The 22,105-nt window shown below is 38.3% G+C and overlaps 2 long non-coding RNA genes across 6 annotated transcripts in view; both read right to left on the minus strand.

Annotated features, from left to right (window-relative positions):
* Nucleotides 1–10,774, minus strand: LOC120459912 (uncharacterized). Of its 5 annotated transcripts, XR_016169843.1 has the most exons (10): nucleotides 9,461–10,774; nucleotides 9,224–9,313; nucleotides 9,027–9,129; nucleotides 6,928–7,150; nucleotides 6,732–6,798; nucleotides 4,964–5,020; nucleotides 4,811–4,870; nucleotides 4,595–4,641; nucleotides 4,081–4,191; nucleotides 1–1,869 (listed from the first exon to the last, which is right to left on the minus strand). It is a non-coding gene; the product is annotated as an uncharacterized LOC120459912 (long non-coding RNA). The 5 variants fall into 5 exon arrangements; XR_016169846.1 differs by lacking the exon at nucleotides 4,964–5,020 and having other exon boundaries at nucleotides 9,027–9,089; XR_016169844.1 differs by lacking the exon at nucleotides 4,964–5,020 and having other exon boundaries at nucleotides 9,027–9,124.
* Nucleotides 10,775–10,782: 8 nt separating this feature from the next.
* LOC148977294 (uncharacterized) overlaps nucleotides 10,783–22,105 on the minus strand; it is a 153,146-nt gene continuing 141,823 nt past the window's right edge. The window contains exons 2-3 of the long non-coding RNA XR_016169847.1: nucleotides 11,353–12,026; nucleotides 10,783–11,135 (exon numbers count right to left, since the gene is read on the minus strand). This is a non-coding gene — a long non-coding RNA (uncharacterized LOC148977294). The remainder of the gene's footprint in view (nucleotides 11,136–11,352; nucleotides 12,027–22,105) is intronic.

Genomic DNA, 22,105 nt, shown 5'->3' on the forward strand with positions numbered 1-22,105 from the left:
TATAATTACTACATGCAGAGCGTTACTGGCATTTGATTGGATGACAAACGTCCAATCTCATGGATTGCAGGCTTTAAACTAGGTGAAATGCTCCAGAAGTTAAAAAAAAGGGGGCTGACATGTGATGTCCATTGTAATGGACACAGGGTCTGAATGGGTTAATCAATGTCTGACTTGCTTGCTTTTGGGCTCCTGCTGTGTCTTTTGTCTTTAATATACAGAATCAATTCATGATACTGTACCTGTTGTTGGAAAGAGAAAACTACATGGGTCAATCTCCCATATTTCTTTTTTGGGGCAAAAAAGGCAATATATTGTATTTAAATCAAGTCATTTTTCTCTTTCACACAGAAAATAATATTATGGTAACATTGTTAACATTAGTTATCAGGAACTTACTAAGACTAATAAATGCTGAAGAATTGTTAATTATAACTTTAACTGACATTAGTAAAAGCAAAAGTTTTATGTTAATATTATTTAATGGACCTGAACTGACATTGAGTTGTATTTTTATTAACATTTTCAAAGACGAATAAATACTATATCAAATGAATTGCTTTTTGTTAGTTAATTTTATAATGCACAAATGGTAACTTACTGTATGTTACTAACAGTTTTCAAATGATTTGTTTTTCACATGAAGAATTTGAGATCTACCTTGAAGTAACTGTAATAAAACAGTCTGGAAAGGTTTAACATGAACATATATGATAATCCAATGAAAAATAGTAGAGACAATGTTATATTTCAGGTTCATTGTCTTAGGTAGTACTTAATGTCGCCTCAGTGGCGGGATCAGAAGATTATCGTCATGACTAAAACTAAGCTGACATTACAAATGGTAATTTGCTCTAATCCAATTAAAAGGCTTTTTGCGGAACTTTGCACATGCTGTGTACGAGTAATATGATGATTAAAAGTGCTACTGTTTGAAGGTGTGTGTGTACTAGTCTGATTACAATTTAAGGACTTTGTGTCCTCATGTAGGTGTATTCAGGTTTTAGGCCACGTCCGCTACATTGAGGACTGATGTCCTTGTAATTTAAAACGTTAAATAAACATGATGAATGAAGTATGTAATAAAACACAGTTTACTGTGATTGCTAAGTTTAGAGGTTAAAAAATGCCATCAGCACAGTATAAAAACCAGGCGTCCTCTTGATAATGATAGGTGTACCAACATGTGTGTGTTGACATTTGCTTTCACTTATATTCTCTGAACTTTATAGTGAAGTAGTGTGTGAAGGTCACACAGAACAAATCTGAAGAATGGCTGATTGTTTTTTTTATCAAGAAAAGCATTTCCCAGAGGGACAGAAGAAAGTGATTGTGATTTTGCAGGTATTGCTCATCGTCATACTAGCGGGAACACAATGATGGCTGAAGTGTTTTCATTTATCTCATTACCCATTTATTCTTGCGAAATTGAAATTGCACAAATAGTTCGATAAGCTATGAAACATTTTAAACAGAGCTGCCTGCTAGGTTGGCGGTCTGCATCATTGTCTTTTTAAATTGTGACTGGCATACAATCTCAATATGTCTTAATGTACTGAATAAAAAAGATAGATGGGTAGATAGATTGAGTGAGTGCAGTAAAGAGGGATATTAAGGAAGTGGTTGTGAAACGAATGATGGAAAAGGGGATCTTGCCAGAGGAGGGCGAGCTAGCAGGTGTTGCAAACCCAGTTTCTGTGGGTGAGGAAGCGGAGCAGACAAAAACCCGAGGAGCCATTCAGCAAAGATTCCACTGAGCTGCCATCTCCACCAGACCCATTATTGGAGTTGGAACTAAGCCGGCAGAAGTCCCAAAGTCAGCTGTTGCACATACAAACAGTCAAGCTTGAAACTCAGAGTGCCATCCATCTGAAAGACAGTCAAATTGAGATACACATAGTTAAATTGATAGACTATAGCTGACTATTTGCAAATAATAGCTCATATTAGCATCTTAAATGCTAACATTTATATTCTCCTTTATACAAATTAGGAAATAAGTAAATCAGTCCACAGCCAAACAAAATGCTCCACTCTTCTCCACAATGGTAACCACTGTAATAGGTGGTTTGCAGTCACGTGATTGTGTTGACGCGCGGAATGCAGATGGAGGGCAAGGAGTGAAGAGCGCAATGGACGAGACGGAGGAAAATCCGTACTTTACTACTTTAGACGCTATTACAAGAGAAATATATCAACAGAAAATCGAAACATATGTTGGACGTGATCCTTACGTTATGAAGAGGAGCGATTTTCAACTGAATTGAGAGATTTGCCTGCCATCGAGGCTGTAAATATCAGCAACTAACTCGTCTTACAGACATACTTTGACTTTACAAAGTTCGGAAACTGGTACGTTACACAAAGAGCCACATAAGTGTATTTAAACACCTGAATAATGTAATTATAAGCCACATAAATATTAACTCACTCACAGTTGACGAAGTGATCACTGCGCGCACACACACAGGCATTTTCCCATTCGGCTCCTCCCGACCGCAGATGTAGGTTTTAAGGCATTTTCCCGGTGTTTTCCTGTCAATTTCTTGTATTTCCCCCCCTTATGAACAACAACTTTTGTCACACGATAAAAACTCCTCGTGTTTTGATCGATTTGAGCAACCGTAAACGACGCAAAACACAGGCATTTTGAGTGTGTTAAAGTGCTTCCTAAACATACAAATCACTTCCTGCCCTCCATTTGTGCTTCGCGCCATGGCAACGCAGTTGCGTGACGTCACGTGAAAACAAGCTATTTAAATGGTTCCAATGTAATTTAACATTAAACACAATTGTACACTATCAAGTCTTCCCCTTTTCTAAATTTCACAAAAAACAAAACATGAAATAACACTTAATTTTAAGCACCGCCCAGTTTCAGTTAATGCAACACAAATCAATCATGTCATCTAACACAAACGAATTAAGTAAACTTTAATTATACATATATTTAAGCAGATTGAACACAATCAAATTAAGTTCGGGCAAAATGGCAGTTGACTCGCACTATATGCCACTCTCTGGATGTCAGAATTTTTTACTTTATTTAATAGTTTGTGTTTAGACAACGCATTACTATTTTGTACTGCTAAGTTGAGACATAATTACATAGACCTTATTGGGAAAAAAAAAAAGCGTTTCAAGTAAAAAAAAATGCAATTATTATAAGTAAGCTAAATATAAACATGTAAAGTGCACAACCTTCCCAGTTATTTATTTTTTTTTTTTTGAGTTCTCCAACTACTGGTCCATCTGGCACGAGTATAGCAATGTTTTCTCCGATCACTTTCACTCTTACTTTAATGACGTCTTTACTACCTTTCAGTGGTGGTAGTTGTGTAGGCTGTCAATGGGGGGACAGAAAGCTTGATTTAATTGAAAAGATCTTCATTTGTGTTCCACAGAAGAACGGACAGTGTTGGGGAGTAGTTAACTACAGGTAGCGACGCTACTAACTTTAACAAGTACGTTTTTCAGTAGCTTGACTGTAGAACGGTCACTTTTAAAACAGTGTAGCATTTCTAGTTGCTAACTACTATTTTCCAGGATGTAGCATGCATGCTAGACTAGTAGTTGGTGATGCTACTTTGTAAATAAAGACTATGCGCTTGCACACACGCATTCTTTTACTACAGTGCACTCGAACCCAACGCATATGACTCTGTGTGGACACAAATTACATAGGCCTAATTAGTCTTCTGGCTAAATTTCATCTTCACAAAGCCAGAATCATTCACTTGTAATCACATTTTTAGAATTGTTCTCATCTCCTCCTTTTACAGACTCACGTTTTTGTTGATTACATGGAGATGTCATTTTCGAAAACTTGCACTTTGTATCCGTTTTCAAAAGTTTGCATTTTCAGGCCAGCAAGGTGCCATTGTTGTGTAAATGAACAGCCAAAACACATAAAAAAGTTGGTTGTGTGTAAATGGCCCCTACTTTGAAACAGCTAGCTTTACAAGCTACAAGCTAAGTTAGAGTAGCATCCCCAAAACTGTAAAAAGAAAGTCTTACAGGTTAGGAATGATATGAGGGTGAGTAATTAATGTCAGAATTATCATTTTGAGGTAAACTTACCCTTTGAGGTGTGATCACTGCGGTCAATATTCATGATTTATGAAGCACATGCTGCTCACACAGAAGTCACTTTCAAACCAAGCTGCTCTCTGTTGGTCAACGCAGAGAAATCTGTCCACACACAAAATTTCTGATTGCATGGATTCCTACAGAAATGACTGGATTTCGCCCGTAAATATTTGCAGAATAATGCTGCTTTAAAAAAATGATATGATCAATAACTCACGGCGACATACGTTTTAACATTAATTTATCAAAATAAAAGTTTTCAACGTTTTCAATTCCATTGTTCTTTTATAAGTTCCAATCAATTTAACTTCAAAGTACTTTTTTTATAATATAATTTGAAATTACTTCTAATGCTAATGCCAATTTGATTCTACACAACTTCAGTTCAGTTGCTGCCTTACATTTTTAAGTTTAAATTCTTTAGGTGAAAATTTACAGTGTGTGACTTTGACCACAACTTTACACATTTCACATAAAAGGGCACTTAAATATCCCATAGACTTACATTGTAGATGGTAGGGCTCCTTTGATTTGGAACAGATAGCAACACACCTACAATCACACAGAACACCTTAGCAAACACATTGCCACAACATGGCAGACAATTTACCCTGACAAGCACCACCAAGTTTCAAAATCAAATTATATTCGCAATCCCTTTTGATACCACTATCAGCGCAGAAATTATTCACTTTAACTGCACACCTACACCAATACTAACCATTGGAAAGTGAATTTTGTTGTTGCAGAGGTCAGAAGGCCAATGAGTGCAGTGGTCCATCTGAAATTATAAGGGTGTATCCATATCCATGTTATTAAATCATTTATAATGTGGGTCTTGAACCCTGACAGTCTGAGTTATATTTCCATTCACCAGTTGTCTTCAGCACAAGGAAATCCTAATCAGAGAGCTGAGAGGAGGCGGATCCGTCTGTGAGGGAGGAAAGGGAACTGAGGAGGGGGGCAATTTTTCTTTGTGGGAACATCATTAGAGTAACCGATCCCATACATGAGGTGAATGAGAATAGAGCTGCCTGTGAGGCACCATATCGCTTTATTGTGGAGAGTTCAAGCCATGTCTGATCATATCTGTGTGTATTCGACTGCCAAATGGATCCTTTTATCAAAGATGGCCGCATGCTGTTCTCACACCCTCACACTCTAAATCCCTTGAAGTCAGATATTTAATGTGTTCAGTGTAGAAATGATGGATTACAGATGCATAATGGCCAAACTAGACTAACATTTCTCCACCATGTCTAGTATGTGTTACAACATAAGATGCACATACCATCTGTTCCCTATCAGTCAGTCACGTCAGAACTGAACTGAATCCCAACCGAGAATCGAGATCCCAACCAAATTGGGATCTCGTCTGAGAGCTCAATCACCTTAGAGTGGTAACAGAACAAGCCAATGGCGAGTGAGATTTGCACCGCAAGCCGCTCCCCTGCTTCTATGTATATGGCTACGTCCACATTAATCCGGATACATTTGAAAACGGGGTTTTCGTTTAAAAACACTCTCCGTCCACACTAGCATTTTCAGGTGTTTTCCGACGTTTCAGTGTGGATCAGAAGCTTCTAAATTCACTTTACTGCGCATGTGTGAAACTTCACAAAAGCTCACTGAGATGATACAAATGGGAAAATAAATAATAATGTCATCGCACAATAATAGGATAATTTTATTTAGCAAAATATCTCACCATCACGGATGCGTCCAGGTCGCATTCAGTCACCATATGTCTGGTCTAAAACGCAACTGCTCTCCTGTTTTGCCGCAGGACAGCAAATGTGAGTAGACTACAATGGTGGCATGGAATTCTCTTCCTCAGTTTTTGAATTTGGGAACGAATACAATGAATTTTCGTAAAAGATTAAGACTTTATTTATTTACATTTGAATAATAATAATAATTTTTATTATAATAATTTTTATTATTTTTGTGTTGTTCCTGATATTGAAGGTTGGAAAAACATCGTGATATCTATGAACCCTAAGAGTATGGCAACAACTGTGTATTGTGTTAATGTATAATGTAGAGCTGGTTGTTTTTTTTTTTTTTTTTTGTGTGTTTCTTGGTACGTTGCCGTGTTGTTATGTATGTATGTGTACACTCCTTCTTGTCAACAAAATGTATGGTTTTATGTTATAAGAATATTTTTTGTGTTGAAGTCTATAGACCCCAGGAAGAATAGCAACTGCTTTTGCAGTAGCTAATGGGGATCTTAATAAACAAACAAACTACATTAGCTGTCATCTTTGCAGTACTGTGCTATGAAGAACCGCACATATTAAGTAACATAGAAAGTAACATATTTTAGCAATAGTGTAAAAATGAATAACACACAACAGGCACAATACCGATAAACATGAACATCTATTGGTACTACATGGATCACATGACTAAACTTACGTCATCGTTTTGAAATACCTCCGGTTTCACTGTCCACACTACAACGCGAACACGGCGTTTTCAAATTTATCCACTTTGGAGAGCGTTTTCCAAACAATACGTTTTTGTTGACTTAAAACGGCGTCTCAGTGTGGACGGAAGGCCAAAACGGAGAGAAAAATAAACGTTTTCAAACGAAAACGTATTAGTGTGGACATGGCTTATGGCAGCGTGCGAATACTCACATCAAGATTTCGCTTTGGAGCCAAGTGGACAATTGTCTTCTCTCTGCTCGCAATCCTTGTTTCGTTTCTAGAGAACAAGAGGAAAGCTGTTTGTGTGTGGTGTGAAGTAGTGTTTCAGCGGAGGTCATGGTTGCTATGTGTGTGCATAGTTAAGGGCATTACATTAACTGATCAAAAATAATAAAATTATACTAACCTGGCAGTGAAATTGGGAGCTCATTTTCCTAGAGGTCCCACTGTATATGCTGAGCGTAAGCCGCTCTGCAACAGAGTCTAGAGATTCGCAGTTCTTGATTGAGAAGATCTCCTTCTTTTGAACCTCTGTCTGTTTCCATAATCTCAACTTTGTTCCCGATTACATACAGCTGTGGCTCGGGGTTCTGATACAGGAAGTAATCCTCTCGCACCTTGCCACCTCTCTTTCTCAGCAGACCACACAAAAAGAAAGAGAAGGAGAGAAAGAGACAGCTTATCAGGAGAAACCAATCGCTATGTACCTCCACAGGCTAATCTGATCAATAGCTCTCTCTTTATGCATGAATACACAGGAGCTGCCGTATACAGATTCAGCTTACTACAGTCCTGTGTAAACACACCTGTGCAAAACCATTCATTTAATCACTGTGCTTTGACCTCAGATGTGTTTGAATAAACCTCACAGGCACAGAGAGTTCAGGCAGAGCTGCATCGATTGGCTGTGGCCTCTGGACCATTTGGTATTCATTACAATAGAAGAGATAATGGCTGAAAAATAGATTCTAAAAACCAATTTTAATTTAAATACACGCACTAAATAAAGGAATATCGATCTGGAAAATAATTTGATTCTTTCAGAACGGTTTTCATCTGCATCTGTTCACCCGAGGACTAGTGTTCTAAGTTTGTTGTCGCATTCATCATGTGTTAGTTCAGTTTTAAAATATCAATATGTTTGTGTTGTGAGCATTGACATGCATGGTGTCTGTTTTCGACCTGCTTTTCTCTTTTTGAGGCTTTTAAGTTGACTCTGAATTAGAAGCATTGCTATTTTAAAGGCAACTTTGTCTATTGCTTTATGTTGGATTAGCAAACACCATGGGCTGTCCGCTACTATAGATTAAACTGAGTTTGGTTCTTGAACTTTAATTTAATGTTAATTTAGGTTCTGCCTGTATTCTAGATCCTTGTTTGTTATTATTCTCAAACATTTCTTGTTCTGCTGAATGCGTTCTATGTGTAATTAATCCCTTTGTCATGATACTGCCATGTCTTAGATTTTTCCTGCATGGTCTTGTGGCAGGATCATGACAGAACCATGTTTTGTGTACAAGCCCGTTTGGGGCCATGTGCTTGTGTTGTCTCGTTTTGAAACCCCGCCCCCTTGTTATCCTTGTCTTGTCGTTATTGTCTAGTCAGTTTCACCTGTCCTCATCATTAGTGTTCCCTATTCCCATTGTGTTGACTTAAATGTTTAAAAGTGAATCTTTTGTTTGAACTACATTAATTATTTTTGTTGAACTAACTAAAATCTATATTTTTTTTATTCCTAGCATGCTTTGAGAAGGACTAATAGAAAAATGATGAAATCAATAGTTGCATTATTAATTATTTTTAGTAAATGGAAAAACCTGTTGTGTAACATTCTGATGGACAGTTTCTAATGTTTAAGTTTTTGTGTATACAACTGTAGTGAGGCGGTAGCTGCACTTGACTACGCCACTCCAATTTAGTTTGGGTAGGAGACCCCAAGTCACTAGAGGGTTTCCCACTTGGCTATCCAATTAAATGAATCAAGGCAAAATTAATATTTAATCAAAGCATCACTTTTATTAAATACAAGGATTCTGATCTCATCTGCTTTCACTCAAAGCTGGTCGATTGTAAGCTTGAGAGAGGGTGGTACAATTAGCTAGGGGAAGCAGATCACTTCAAAAGAAAATACACACAACAATGAAGAAATACAATAAACCCCAAAAGAAAATACAAAGTTTCTACATGCCACGCCAAACACACAAAAACTGATTAGTCATGGGCCAACCAAACAAAAACACACAAATCATGAAAACCAAAAATAAAGGTAGGGAAAAACAATGGTCAGTTGAACAGGACAAATCGAATTCTACAAAAGGAAAAACAACAGTAAATAACAAAAAACACATTCTCATTAAAACAACTGGAATTAAAACATAACATTGAATACTAGCACCACAGCATAACACCATTTCCAACTAGGAACAACTTGACCATATATTTATTTCAATCATCATGGTTAAAATATGCTAGCCATTCCAACATTACATCAATAGAAATAAATACCTTTTGGCTAACTTCAGAAGCCCCAGGAAATACAGCAGCGGTTAATGCCCATCGCTCATCCAACTCCACATGGCAAAACATGAGAGCCTATAAAGCAACTTCTCTACAAAAATCATTCACCCAATACATAAAACACAGGGTTGTCAACAATCACTTAAAAAAAAAATAGAACTTGCTTTGATAGTGTCAACACTCACGTGCTGTGATGATAATTCAGTATTCACCACTCATCCAACCAAACTTTATCAGCATTGGGGCGTTTAGGCCTCTCTTCTAAAACAATCCAACTACAAGACAATGAACAGATTAAGTACAACTGGCCCATTTGCATTAACATTTTCACCAAACATCACTGGCTCTTTGCCAACACATCAAAAAGATTTGAAACATCATAAGTATAAAAAAAAACCCACTTCTTATTAAAATCAACTTACCAAAGCTTGTTCTTCCAGTGACCATGCCAAACAATTCAGCTACTGCAACTATTCTTCTTCTTCTTTTGGTTTTATGGCAGGTTGCGAACCAACTTTAAAGGTGCATACCGCCACCTACTGTGATGGAGTGTGAAAAGAATGAACTAAATTCTAAATCCTATTATATAGCCCACTATTCTTAATAAACCTCATGATTGCCTTTATTTGTTTTCCTGAATTTGAACCATCATTTAATAATTTGGTTATAGTGAATTCCTGGCACCCTACTGCTTGCAATTGTTCCTTAAGAATGCTCCTTTCTTTATTATACGCCTTACATTTCTTCAATATATGTTCTGCTGTCTCCTCTATTGAACATACTTCACATAAACCTGTGTAATGTTTCCCTATAATGTGTAATAGGTTTGAATGTCCTGTTCTTAAATGTGTGAAAATAACTTGTTCTCTTCTACTTAAGTTGTGGATTATATTGCCTCGCTTTATGTTTTTTGTACCTTATAATAATGCCGACCTGTATGACATGAGTCCCAAACTGTCTGCCATTTCTTATTACACGCTTCTAAAATTAAATGTTTTCCTTCTGCTCTACTGAGTGAAATGTTTATATGTGGTCCTTCACTGCAACTATTCCTCTCACAGGAAGTGGCATATTTAAAGGGAAATTACACCCTCTATACATACCCTCATCAGCGCCCCCTAGTGACTTAGCTACACAACTGAAGAGTAACTTCATTACATTAGTGCGCAAACATGTAGTGTAAGAGTATTAATTAAAATGGACTAAATTTAACTAACAATGTTTGTCTAAAATTAAGATACAAGTAACTTCATGCAACCTAATAATATTTGTAATGCACCTATTGAATTTTTTAAATAATTATTTAATATTACTGAATTACATAAAATAATACAGCCATTTTATGAACTATGGTGGAACACTGAAAAGGGTAAACATTTACTGTCAAAAAGATATTTAAGAAATTTCACATAAATAAATAAGCATAAATTATTGATGATTAATATTAATGATGTTATCCTAAACATGTTTTGGACTAATGAAATTAAATGAAAGTAAATTACGCATCATGCACAACTCTTCCAAACAACTTTGGGCTTAAAATGGTTGGCCAGCCCTACTTTTGAAATGCCATATTCTTTCTGATACCATCCTCTGCTATCAATTCGACACACATTTCCATCATCTATATGCAATGCGTTTATCACATAAGTCATTTTATGTTTAGCACCTAAGTTGTTCATGATTCAGGGATGATGATGATCATCAGTATAAACATCACATTCAAGGCAAAATGGTCGCCTTGCTGCTCGCTGTTTTATGCAGGTAGAAAGTTAAAACATTTCAGAATGAAGCATTTCCTGTGGACTGTGCAGTAAAAAAATATACACAAATACACAAAAACAATATTAAGATAACCAAGCAATGTGCGTAAAGTGCAGTGCAGTGTACTAAATAATGTATCACCATCAGCATTCTTAATTAAAGTGCAATGTTTTTCATGTCAGAGTTGAGTCGTCTGATGGTCTGAGGAAAGACGCTCCTGAGCCTTTCCACTTTTCCGTCAGACCACAGTGGCGTCTGCAGGTTAAATAGTGAGTTTACAGAGTGGGTTTAGTCCTTAGTGGATTTGACTTTGCATTGCTTGATGTGAATGACCTGTTGAGAAGAGACAGTTATAGTTATACTCATGGCTACGAGCACCACTCTCTGCAGGGCTTTACGATCCTGAGCTGAGCAGTTCCACTACCATGATCGGATGAATTGAGTTCAATTAAATTACTAATTAACTAATGAATTAATTTATATAGCCCCAGTATAAAAAGTTTTTAAGATTGCCGGGGAAACCTAGTCTCACTTGGTATACAGCCTTCACCTGGCTTTCTTTACTTGGGCTTGAATGCGATGAGTCAAATCCTCAGAGATGTGCCCTCCAAAGTATTTGAAGCTGCTCACTCTCTCTACTGGTGTCTACACATAATTCCCTTTATTGCTGTTAGAGTGGGTAAGAGTAGCAAGCAGGATATGGAAGAGAGCATCCCTCAGCAGACCTATTGGGGCGATAGGCAAACTCGAGTGGGTCAATCTTGTTAGGGATGGAGGAGCACATGGTATTCTTGATAACATTCACAATTTGCGACACAAGTGCCGCTGGTCTCCTGCTTCAGAGCTTTACGAACCTCGTCCTCCAATACAGTGATCGCACGCTCGTCTCTAACGCAGCTGTTTATTCCCCCAGTGGTTGTCGGCAGACTGACAGTAGCACAGTTTGTCTCGAGGCACGCATAAAAGGTGTTCATTTCATCGGCCAGAAAAGCATCTGCACTTACCGCAACCGTGGGTCTTCGTCCAAAAGTGCTAATAGTCCTCAATTCCTGCCGCATGCGTCGGCTGTCATTCAGTTGGAAATGAGGCTCCACTCGATCTCGGTACCATTCTTTAGCGGCTCTCATTGCACGTCAGAGAGCATAAAATGACGCTTTTTAGTCGCTCATGTTACCCACACAGGCCTTTGTTAATATTCCGCAATGGGGAAGATAGTGGCGTGATCTGTAAAGAACAGTAAAGTTATCGGATGGTGTTACAGCTATATCCGGAGCTGAGTGGTTCAACCATGTTTTGTAGTACCTAATGTCCCTCTGGAATCTTATCCTGGCTTTGAGGTCATTCATCTTATTCTCAAGCGACTGGATATTGGCGAGCAATATACTGGGCAAAGGTAGACTATGTGCTCCAGTGTAGAACCCCAGCACGTTTTCCTTTGTGTTTTTTGTTCCGTCACATCGGAGGAGATCTCTCCTGTCTATTATTCCCGTCCGTCGCTCAAAGTATCTTAGGTGGCCACGTTGGGTCAATGGATAAAACGCCACAGAATAGGTGAGTAAAGTGGTTTCTGATGGTAAGGTAAGGTAATCACTGCAGATGTTGTATGTGCAAAGGCAAGAGTAATTCTAAATATTGCGGACCGTCCTAGTCACTCAGCTTAGACTGTTTGTTTTTATCTAGTATTTACTCGACACAGCGTAAGCGGAATGACCAGGACAGCGTCCGAACATGGCGGAGCCATCGACTTAAAAAATTCAAGCTCTCTAAGTCCTCACAAACTTTTACCTGTCTTTGGGTTCAGCCTTGACAATGTTATTGCATCTTTATTTGTTGTTATTATAGTGCTCTAGTATTGTTGTGTCATGAAAGGATTTATGTTGTTTCTTGTTGTTTTTATGAGGTGCATTTCTACCCCCAATAAAACATGATTATTGATGAGTTGAATTGAGCCAAATGACCTTGTGCAATTCCTATTCAATGGAAAGAGACTGTGATTTATAGCTGTCTTTGCCCATTTAAATATTTGGCCATTCAACGTGTGTATATGTTATGTCAGGGAATAAGACACAGCCGTCACATCTAAATTTATTCCTGACTGAGCTTCAAAGGAGACAGGAAACAATTCCATTTAATAAAAGAAACTTGCATATTACAAAATAACAAAACCACCCAATTGATTCCAATGAGTGCGGAAAACAAAGTAGAAAAAGAAGCATGTATTCAACAGTATTCTAAAGTGTTACAGTATTTTCTTGTAAAGTATATTGTTCTTGTAATAAGTACTCTTTTTAAAAGTATAATAAAATGTAATACTCTTTTTTTTCTCAAGGGCCCCACTTATTCAACAGTTACTAAAAAAAATAATTGAAAATTGTTTTCTTAAAGTTTATTCGTACTGTGCTGTTATCTAATAGGGGTAGAAAAAGACACACTATTAATTTAAATTATTATAATATTTTCACCTTTACTGTTTTAATAACACATGTCAGTTATTTAATTTTGGTTATTTATTGATATCTATAATATCTTGCTATTTTTCTCGGACTGAATAAATGCCTATCCACTGAATAACTTTGCGATTTAGATTGTTAAAGGGATAGTTCACTTTGAAATTAAGTTTTGGTATGTTTTAGCTTACCTCAAGGGCATCCAAGATGTCAATGTCAATGTTTCCACAGTATTTTCGATTTTGATATTTTTAGGTCAAACCGTTCTTGTCTGTCAGTCATGTAATGGAAGTTTATGGGGTTCACCGTGAGTCTACCTCAAAGAGCATGCAGAGAAGTCCAAATTAAACATGATTTAATGACTTTATCCCTTTAATGGTATTCACTATTATACCTGAAAGCGTTAAATTCAAACTGCCGAGGCCACTTTGGCATCATACAGTGTCTTATTTTATATGCCATCACTGCTGCAAAGTGCCTTGTCATTGTGTGGAAAATGCCATGTTAGAACAGACGCTTTTGTATTGTAGCAAACTGGACTACGGAATGCATAGCGGTCTCTAATAGCAGTGTTTACATTGCTGACAACAGTACACCCATCCCACTGCAGGAGACAATTGCTGTCGAATCATACAGTAGTGGAAGGTGCGTCAGTCAAGCAGGAATACAAGGGGGAAAGGGTCTGGGGGGAACGACAGGGAGGAGACAGAAAGTACTGCACTTATCGCAGCTGCACAGATGGTGCGACAGATGAGATGGGAGTGGAAGACGGACAGATAAGGAGGGAGAGCAAGATGCCAAGAGGGATGAGAAATGGCAAGTATGTGTGTGTGAGACAGCGTACTTAAAGAATAGTGTTATAAAGATCTACATTGGGAACTGTTTTGATCAACATTGGGTCATTGGGGGAAAAAATGGCATCTACCAAAATTTTATAAAAATCCAAAAATTTACCAATAGATTCTACAGTTTACAGCTGAAATGACCACTAGTGCCATTAAAACACCAACAAATTTCACACCAATTATGATTACAGTGGCAGATTCTCGATTAATGAAGACTTATCTTTGTGCGGTTGCTAGCACAATACTGTGTTATAAACTCAAAACACTTTTACCATAGTCCAAGATTTGTAAACAAACACATTTTGGCATTTGGATCACATATGTTCCGTATCTAAGCTCCATATGTTAGGAAACCTACTCTGGACCTGTTACAGTACATGCAAACATAGGCCTGGTAAATAATTGGATGGTTGCTTCAACAACAGATTTATCTCACATTTGTTTGAACTGGTTAAGTTTAGGTTAACCGAATTTGGCAAACATTTTTCCCAAAAGCCCTGGTTTTGATATTTATTATTCAGAGAGCTGCTGGGAAACTCTTTTTCCACACATGGTCTCTGAAATTCATAGTCATTAGGGGGACAGTCTCAGGCTCTTGATTCTTGAACCACCCAATCCATTCACTAGCTATGTTTCCATCCACCTATTTTTATGCACATTTTGGGATATTGCATAAAAAAAAAGAAAATTCTCCATGGAAATGCCAAGATGCGCATAAATTCAAAAAAATTGCATAAAAAATGGATGCTCTCAGTTGAGGCTAAACATTTTTTGTATCCAATAAAAAGACATGCATAAACTACGATGGAAACACATTTACTAAATAAGTCCCTCGACGCACAACAACCTCACATGACTACGGAGGATGTGATTGGATAACTGGACCAACCAGCTGACCAATTCCATTTTACAGCATCTCAAGTGTTAGTTTGATAATCTGAAATGCTGTTCTTTTTTCTTATTTTTAACACATGGGCTGCTTTATTAGCTAATGTGTTAAGTGATATTCCAATTTTGCACGTAAGTTAAATTCACAACTGGAAACATATCTAGTGACTGTTTGATGCATTTTGCAACCAAACTTTTAAAGCTGTTGTGAAAATCGTAAGCCCAAAGAGCAATGCAATGGGGAATTGCATTGCGGAGGTTCTTATCAATGATTTGGTTTACAAAATCATGATTTAAAATGATCAGGTTGACATGATGGGTGAATTAACACATGGATTTGCCAAGCCAGGATGATGCTAACTTCTGGGATGGCCTAATACATCATAACTGCTTAGCTCTATTGCAATTACATATTTCTGATACACTCTATTCATCCTCCATCCATCAGACAACCAGGTAGTCCCATCCAAAACTCACCCTAGTGGTTGAGCCAGAACTTCACATGCTCCAATAAACAGAACAATGTTTTGACAGCACAAGGTTTACACTTTTTGAGAAGTCAACCTGCAGGCTTACTCAAAATTTACTCATTAAATCATACATTAAACCTGGATAGGAAGGAAAATTTGACACCTGAAAATTTGACACCACACACCGCCTTATTATTCAGAAAAACTCAAGCCAAGATCTCAGCACATTAATGCAGGCAAGGACAGGTGGGAGGACAAGTAGTAATACGAATATGACAGCGTTTAATCAGATCCATTTAGTATAATTCAAAGTAATAAATGGAACTAAGAATAGACTACAATGTGAGATCAGCAAGGGCTCTCTTGTATGAGAAAACAATCATTTCTCAGGAAATGTCTGTTTGAACGGAGCTGAGACTCTTGTGCTCTGCTTTTGCATGGGATGAGCTTCGTAGTCTCCTCTAGATGTCCACCAGATGCTTTCAGTGCTGTAGGTTTATGTCTAGCTGTGTGAGTGTATGCTGACTCAAACATAGACTACATTGAGCAAGATTTTTTGAGTGAAGCTGAGTGCAGTAATTCGCTTTTGATGACTAGATGTGTTCACTTTCTAAACTTGCTTATTAGTGGTCAAAACTTGAGCCTCGATGATATTTTTTTTGTGTCTAAATATGGCTTGGATTTCTGTGGGAGAGAAGTCTGTGGAAAATTTCACCCCTTTAATTGCACATTAGGCTGATAACGTAGAAACTTATTTGCACACCTCTCATTTAAAATACCGATGATCATTCATGCATATACAGTAGCAAGTTTTAAACAAAAATTACCTTAAACATTTAATTAAGTTATGGCTTGTTTTTAATTAAAAGTGGTTCCATAAAAACCCTCACCTAAAGGATTATTAAGAACACCATACTAATATTGTGTTTGACCCCTTTTAGTCTTTAGAACTGCCTTAACTCTACGTGGCATTCAACAAGGTGCTGAAAGCATTTTTTAGAAATGTTGGCCCATATTGATAGGATAGCACCTTGCAGTTGATGGAGATTTGTGGGATGCACATCCAGGGCATGAAGCTCCCATTCCACCACATCCCAAAAATGCTCTATTGGGTTGAGATCTGGTGACGGTGGGGGCCATTTTAGTACAGTCATCTCATTGTCATGTTCAAGAAACCAATTTGAAATGATTCAAGCTTTGTGACATGGTGCATTATCATGCTGGAATTAGCCATCAGAGGATGGGTACATGGTGGCCATAAAGGGATGGACATGGTCAGAAACAATGCTCAGGTAGGCCGTGGCATTTAAACGATGCCCAATTGTCACGAAGGGGCCTAAAGTGTGCTAAGAAAACACCCCCTATACCATTATATCACCACCACCAGCCTGCACAGTGGTAACAAGGCATGATGGATCCATGTTCTCATTCTGTTTATGCCAATTTCTGACTGTACCATCTGAATGTCTCAACAGAAATCCAGACTCATCAGACGGCAACATTTTTCCAGTCTTCAACTGTCCAAATCTGGTGAGCTCTTGCAAACTGTACCCTCTTTTTCCTATTTGTAGTGGAGATGAGTGGTACCCGGTGGGGTCTTCTGCTGTTGTAGCCCATCCGCCTCAAGTTTGTGCGTGTTGTGGCTTCACAAATACTTTGCTGCATACCTCGATTGTAACGAGTGGTTATTTCAGTCAAAGTTGCTCTTCTATCAGCTTGAATCAGTCGGCCCATTCTCCTCTGACCTCTAGCATCAACAAGGCATTTTCGCCCAGAGGACTGATACTTTTTCCCTTTTCACACCATTCTTTGTAAACCCTAGAAATGGTTGTGCGTGAAAATCCCAGTAACTGAGCAGATTGTGAAATACTCAGACCGGCCCATTTGGCACCAACAACCAGGCCACGCTCAAAATTGCTTAAATCACATTTCTTTCCCATTCTGACATTCAGTTTGGCGTTCAGGAGATTGTCCTGACCAGGACCACACCCCTAAATGTATTGAAGCAACTGCCATGTGATTGGTTGATTAGATAACTGCATTAATGCGAAATTGAACAGGTGTTCCTAATAATCCTTTAGGTGAGTGAATATCGCCCAGTTTTTAGTGTCACATGACAAATTATGACACATTTGGACCTCCTGAGAACATCTTTTGTGTTTCATGAAAGAAAGTAATAAGCACGTAAGTAGTGCAGATTTAGAACAACATGAGGGTGAGAAAATATGATTTCCATTTTTAGGTAGGCTAAACTATTCCTTTAAGTATAGACAAATGACGCTTGTCTTAGCAATTGCTGCTAATTAATCCCTAAATGATTACTGGATGATTGCGTGAGAAATGAAATATTTAAATGACAGAAAACAGTCTTCCTTTCACTTCATCGGTCTCATTTCAAATGCAGAGTACCTCAGCAGTGAGCTAAAGGTGGTGAGTCAAGCGGCTCCAACTGTCAGAGACCTGCTGCATCCTCATGGGTTTGATTAACATGGTGGCAAAGTTGTTTCGTTTCATCAACACTACACATTATATGAATTCTCGAGAGTCTTCTCAGCATCGTTCAAATCATGAGCACCAGAGAGGGAGAAAGCAACAGACAGACAGGAAGCTCACCCACCTTGTTCTTTGATTATGTTTTAATCAGTACCGTCCAAGTGATAATCTCCTCGTCTTTCTACAAGAAGCCCTCCTCCTTTCCAAGTCTCCTGAGCTTCATTAATTGGAGGTCTAGCCTTGATGAATAAACGGAAAAAAGGAAACCGCATGCATTTGTCCCTCCGATTGAAATCATTCCTTTGGCCGAAATACTCCAAGGCCTAGTTTCATAAAAATTCTTGCCTCCAGCTTACATCTCTGAGTAACTGAATTTCATATAGAGTCAGAGAGTTTGAGATCGCTATGTTCAGAATGTTTACACTCAGTCCGGCTTGCTTTAATTGGCTGTATCTGATGTAATTTTCTGTTTCCTGGAGTCATTCGGGAGTTAACCAAGACTTTACTAATGAAATTGTGTTCTTGGCATTAAAAGCGATATTGATTCAGGGGACTTTACTGAAATCCAACTTGTCTCAATGCCAACGGATAAGAATGCAGTTCACCAGCATAAGGAGCTGCTTGATTCTGCCTTGTCATAGCTGAAGCTAGTGCATTTCTGATTTAATGGTGTAGACAGAATCTGCCTGGGAACTATAGCAACTGCTTTTTCCTTTGCTACGAGTACTTTTCTTAGGGTGTCTCTTCAGATGGTGTTCCACCAGTGTAATGGATTGGGATAGAAATGGTAATGTTGTCTCTGGCATCGACTTTAACTTTAAAGTGGGAGGAAATCCTTCCCTCAGCTAGGTTATAGAGAAAAAGCTTGGGGCAGGACGGATTTTCTAGCATTCTGGCAGGGGTCCTTGCCTCAGGGCTTGATTGACTCGGAGACTGCTAATGTTTGGAACCACTGAATTATATTTCGCATGATCCATGGGAAACTCAAGACAACCATGGCTGGTATGAAGAGCTGATGGAAGTTCCCTCAGGGTACACAAAGGTTGACTAATACCAGAATAGCGCAGTGTGAAGGTTGCTGGCAGTGCTACAGTGATGTTCCAGCAGACACAAAATGTTTTACATTTCACTATATTGCATTTTGGTGGCAGTTAGATTACACCGTATTAGAGCAGAAAAGCAAATTGGGGTTATTTTGAGTTGGTGAATTTAAACTGAAAATGAAAAACATTAAACTGACTATAGCAGCATGAAGTCAGATAGGCATTTTTTTCATTTACAAATCATATTAGTAACTTCAAAAAGGGAAAACATTACGCAAAATAACACATGCAAGCAATGTAGCCAGTTAGATTTGAATTCAGAAAGGCAAATTACTGTTTCACGAGTACATTTGGCCCGAACCCAGAATACTCACCCCTTATCCCTGGCTAGGAAAGTAAGGCGAGTGTGAGGAGACGGGGTGTAGAAAACTATCGAGGAACATAGGTGAGTCGGCTATACATATATAGGCCTCCTCTCGTGCAGATCGGATTGTCAATTTGAACATGTTCCTCCCAAGCTTTAGTTAATAAAATATATCAAGTGTAAAAACCATAGACTGTAAAAAATATAGACAAAGCGTCTGTGACGTCACCCATAGACTTTCTGAAGAACAGTTTTGAGGCTGTTTATGGGGGGTATGGGCGGCGCCATATTGGAAAAATCTTGGGAAATACAAAATACAAATGTTCAGAAAGGATACAGAGGTGGTATGATGTGTCATAAAAAAATCACCCCCTCACAGTTGTCAGGCACTCGGAACCTATCCAAAAATACAATAAAATTCATGGGACCAAACTGTAAAAGCATGAATTTATGCTGTGAAAACGGACATTTTAACATGCTGTCTATGGATATTTGCTCCCTTTTGGGACCTCCCTCTTGCGGATTTTAGATGTATTGTAGTTTTTCGCACTTCTGGGTAGGCTTCATTTTTCAGATTAGAATGTTGCCGCTTGGTAAAAACACATCCCTGGGGTAACACTTATTTTCTTGCAAAAGTTTCAACATTTTTCTCACAAATGTCACAATAAAAAATATTTCATATGAAACATTGCACTCATTCGTCAGTGAAAAACATATCGTTGAAAAATGGTGAGAAGAGGACTGATGGTTACACTAGCAAAGCTCATACCTCACTTTAGCATGAATGCTAGAACATTAAGCTCCTGAAGAGCAGTGAGCTGGCGTGGGCTCACATTCACAAGAATGACAGGGTGGGAAAAAAAATACAGCTTAAGTAGGTTATGAGTGGTACTAAAAAAGGAGAGCGTGTGACTGAAGAAGTTGTGCAAAAACTTTTGAGTAGTCTGTCAAAAGTAAGTGAATATCCAACCGCAAGTGAAGCGTGTTTTGCTCGGAGCTCACCTCTCAGGGGAATCTGTGATGTGCTGTGCCAGGTGACAGCTTTACATTTATCGTCTGTCTTATTTCATTCAGGTAAATTAAGGTGAGCTTGAGGGCAAACATGTCTGTCTGTTTGGGTGATGTGGTTATTGCTTTGGTGTTGTGTAGTGCTCTGATAACAAGGATGAGCGTCTGTTGTCAAAGCCAAGGAGGTCTATATTACCTGCAGAAACCTGTGTAAATAATCTGTCACTGGCAAAACATCCAGTGTGCATCCAATAAGCAACTTATGCATTTCCTCAGAATGCACAGTTGTTTATGAATGACTGTCAATGGAGAAGATTCCTTTCGCCAGCAAAATGGTGTAGATATGACCATGTAAATCAGAGAAATCAGAGGTGTCTTGCTCATGGACACCTTGACACTTGGTCGGGTGGAACCACCAAACTTCTGGTTTGTCAGACTGATCTCATGAAGTAGCGTGTGTATGACACGCCAATTCGTATTTCCATTTTTGGCGTGCTATCAAGACGCATAATCGCCTTTCAGAGTGTTTATGAACGCTGTTGACTTAACGTTATATAAATATATGACTTACCTCAACCCTGTCCCTAAACCTAACCGTCACTGGGGTTAATGGCATTTATGACTGGAGATTTGACTGTGTGTACAGACACGCGGAATGACTCGGACGTTAATGGCGTAGACATATACGCATACACGCGGATAGCTCAAAATGCGTAGAGATGACACGCCACCTGACTCGAAAGTGGCGTATATGTTTACGCAAAAGTCATGATGTCATGTTGGGTTTGTAGAAGGCCTACATGAACCTATATGTATAAAGATGATTCCACTGGGTGGTGGATTCCTACATAGACACTACGGTTACACCGTTATTTTAAGGTGTCATTGTTACAGTGTAATTATATATTTAAGTACTGAATAATATTAAGCAACTATAGGGTTAGGATAGGATTAGGATTTGGTTGAGGGTTAGTTGCATGTAATTATGCATAATTTACTGTTATTATGGTAAGTATGTGTAACATATGTAACAAGGACACTGTGAATTAAATTGTTACTGACACTTATTAATCTTCTGTTTGCTGACCTTCTTCAGGTGTCCGTGAAATGCAGCAGAGGTAAGCTTTGCCACCTGTGTATAATGTCAAAATCCAGGACTTTACTTGTCCAGTTCCAGTTTCTAAGCTACTGTTTGCCTTAATCCAGATGCCAGACCAGCAGCTTCTACAAGTTCCATATAAAATGTTAAAATATTGTCAGGCTCTACAAATAATTTGACTTCTTTGCATTGTCTTTTTACGTGGAGGTAGCCAATTTGCCAGCCATTTTAAACAACACCGCTGAAGGCATAAGGGTTGTTTGGTATCAAACTGTCTCAATCCTCGCTTCATTAAATATGAATGAGTTTTGTAGAATCCATGAAATTTTTTACAGACTTTGATGGAAGTTAAAATCCTGAACAGTGACAGGAAATACTTCCTTTTCTTTTTCCTTTATCTTTTGTAGTTGTTAGACTTTTGTATGACATAAGGGTGTCCAGCCAGGGGGGTATTCCAGAAAGCAGGTTATGTGACACATACCCAGGTAAGTTTAAGTGTAAGTAATTGGTTAACCTTAGATTTCAGTTCCAACTTTCATTGTATTTAAGTAGTCATAGCAACTTAGGCTCTGAACATAACCTGCTCCGGAGGTGGCAGTGTCAGAATTGGGTGGGTGTTTAGACCACGTATTGATGTGTTTCATGA

This window comes from Pimephales promelas, chromosome 10, assembly GCF_988280905.1.
Source record: "Pimephales promelas chromosome 10, fPimPro1.hap1.1, whole genome shotgun sequence".
In the NCBI taxonomy this organism is placed as follows: domain Eukaryota; kingdom Metazoa; phylum Chordata; class Actinopteri; order Cypriniformes; family Leuciscidae; genus Pimephales; species Pimephales promelas.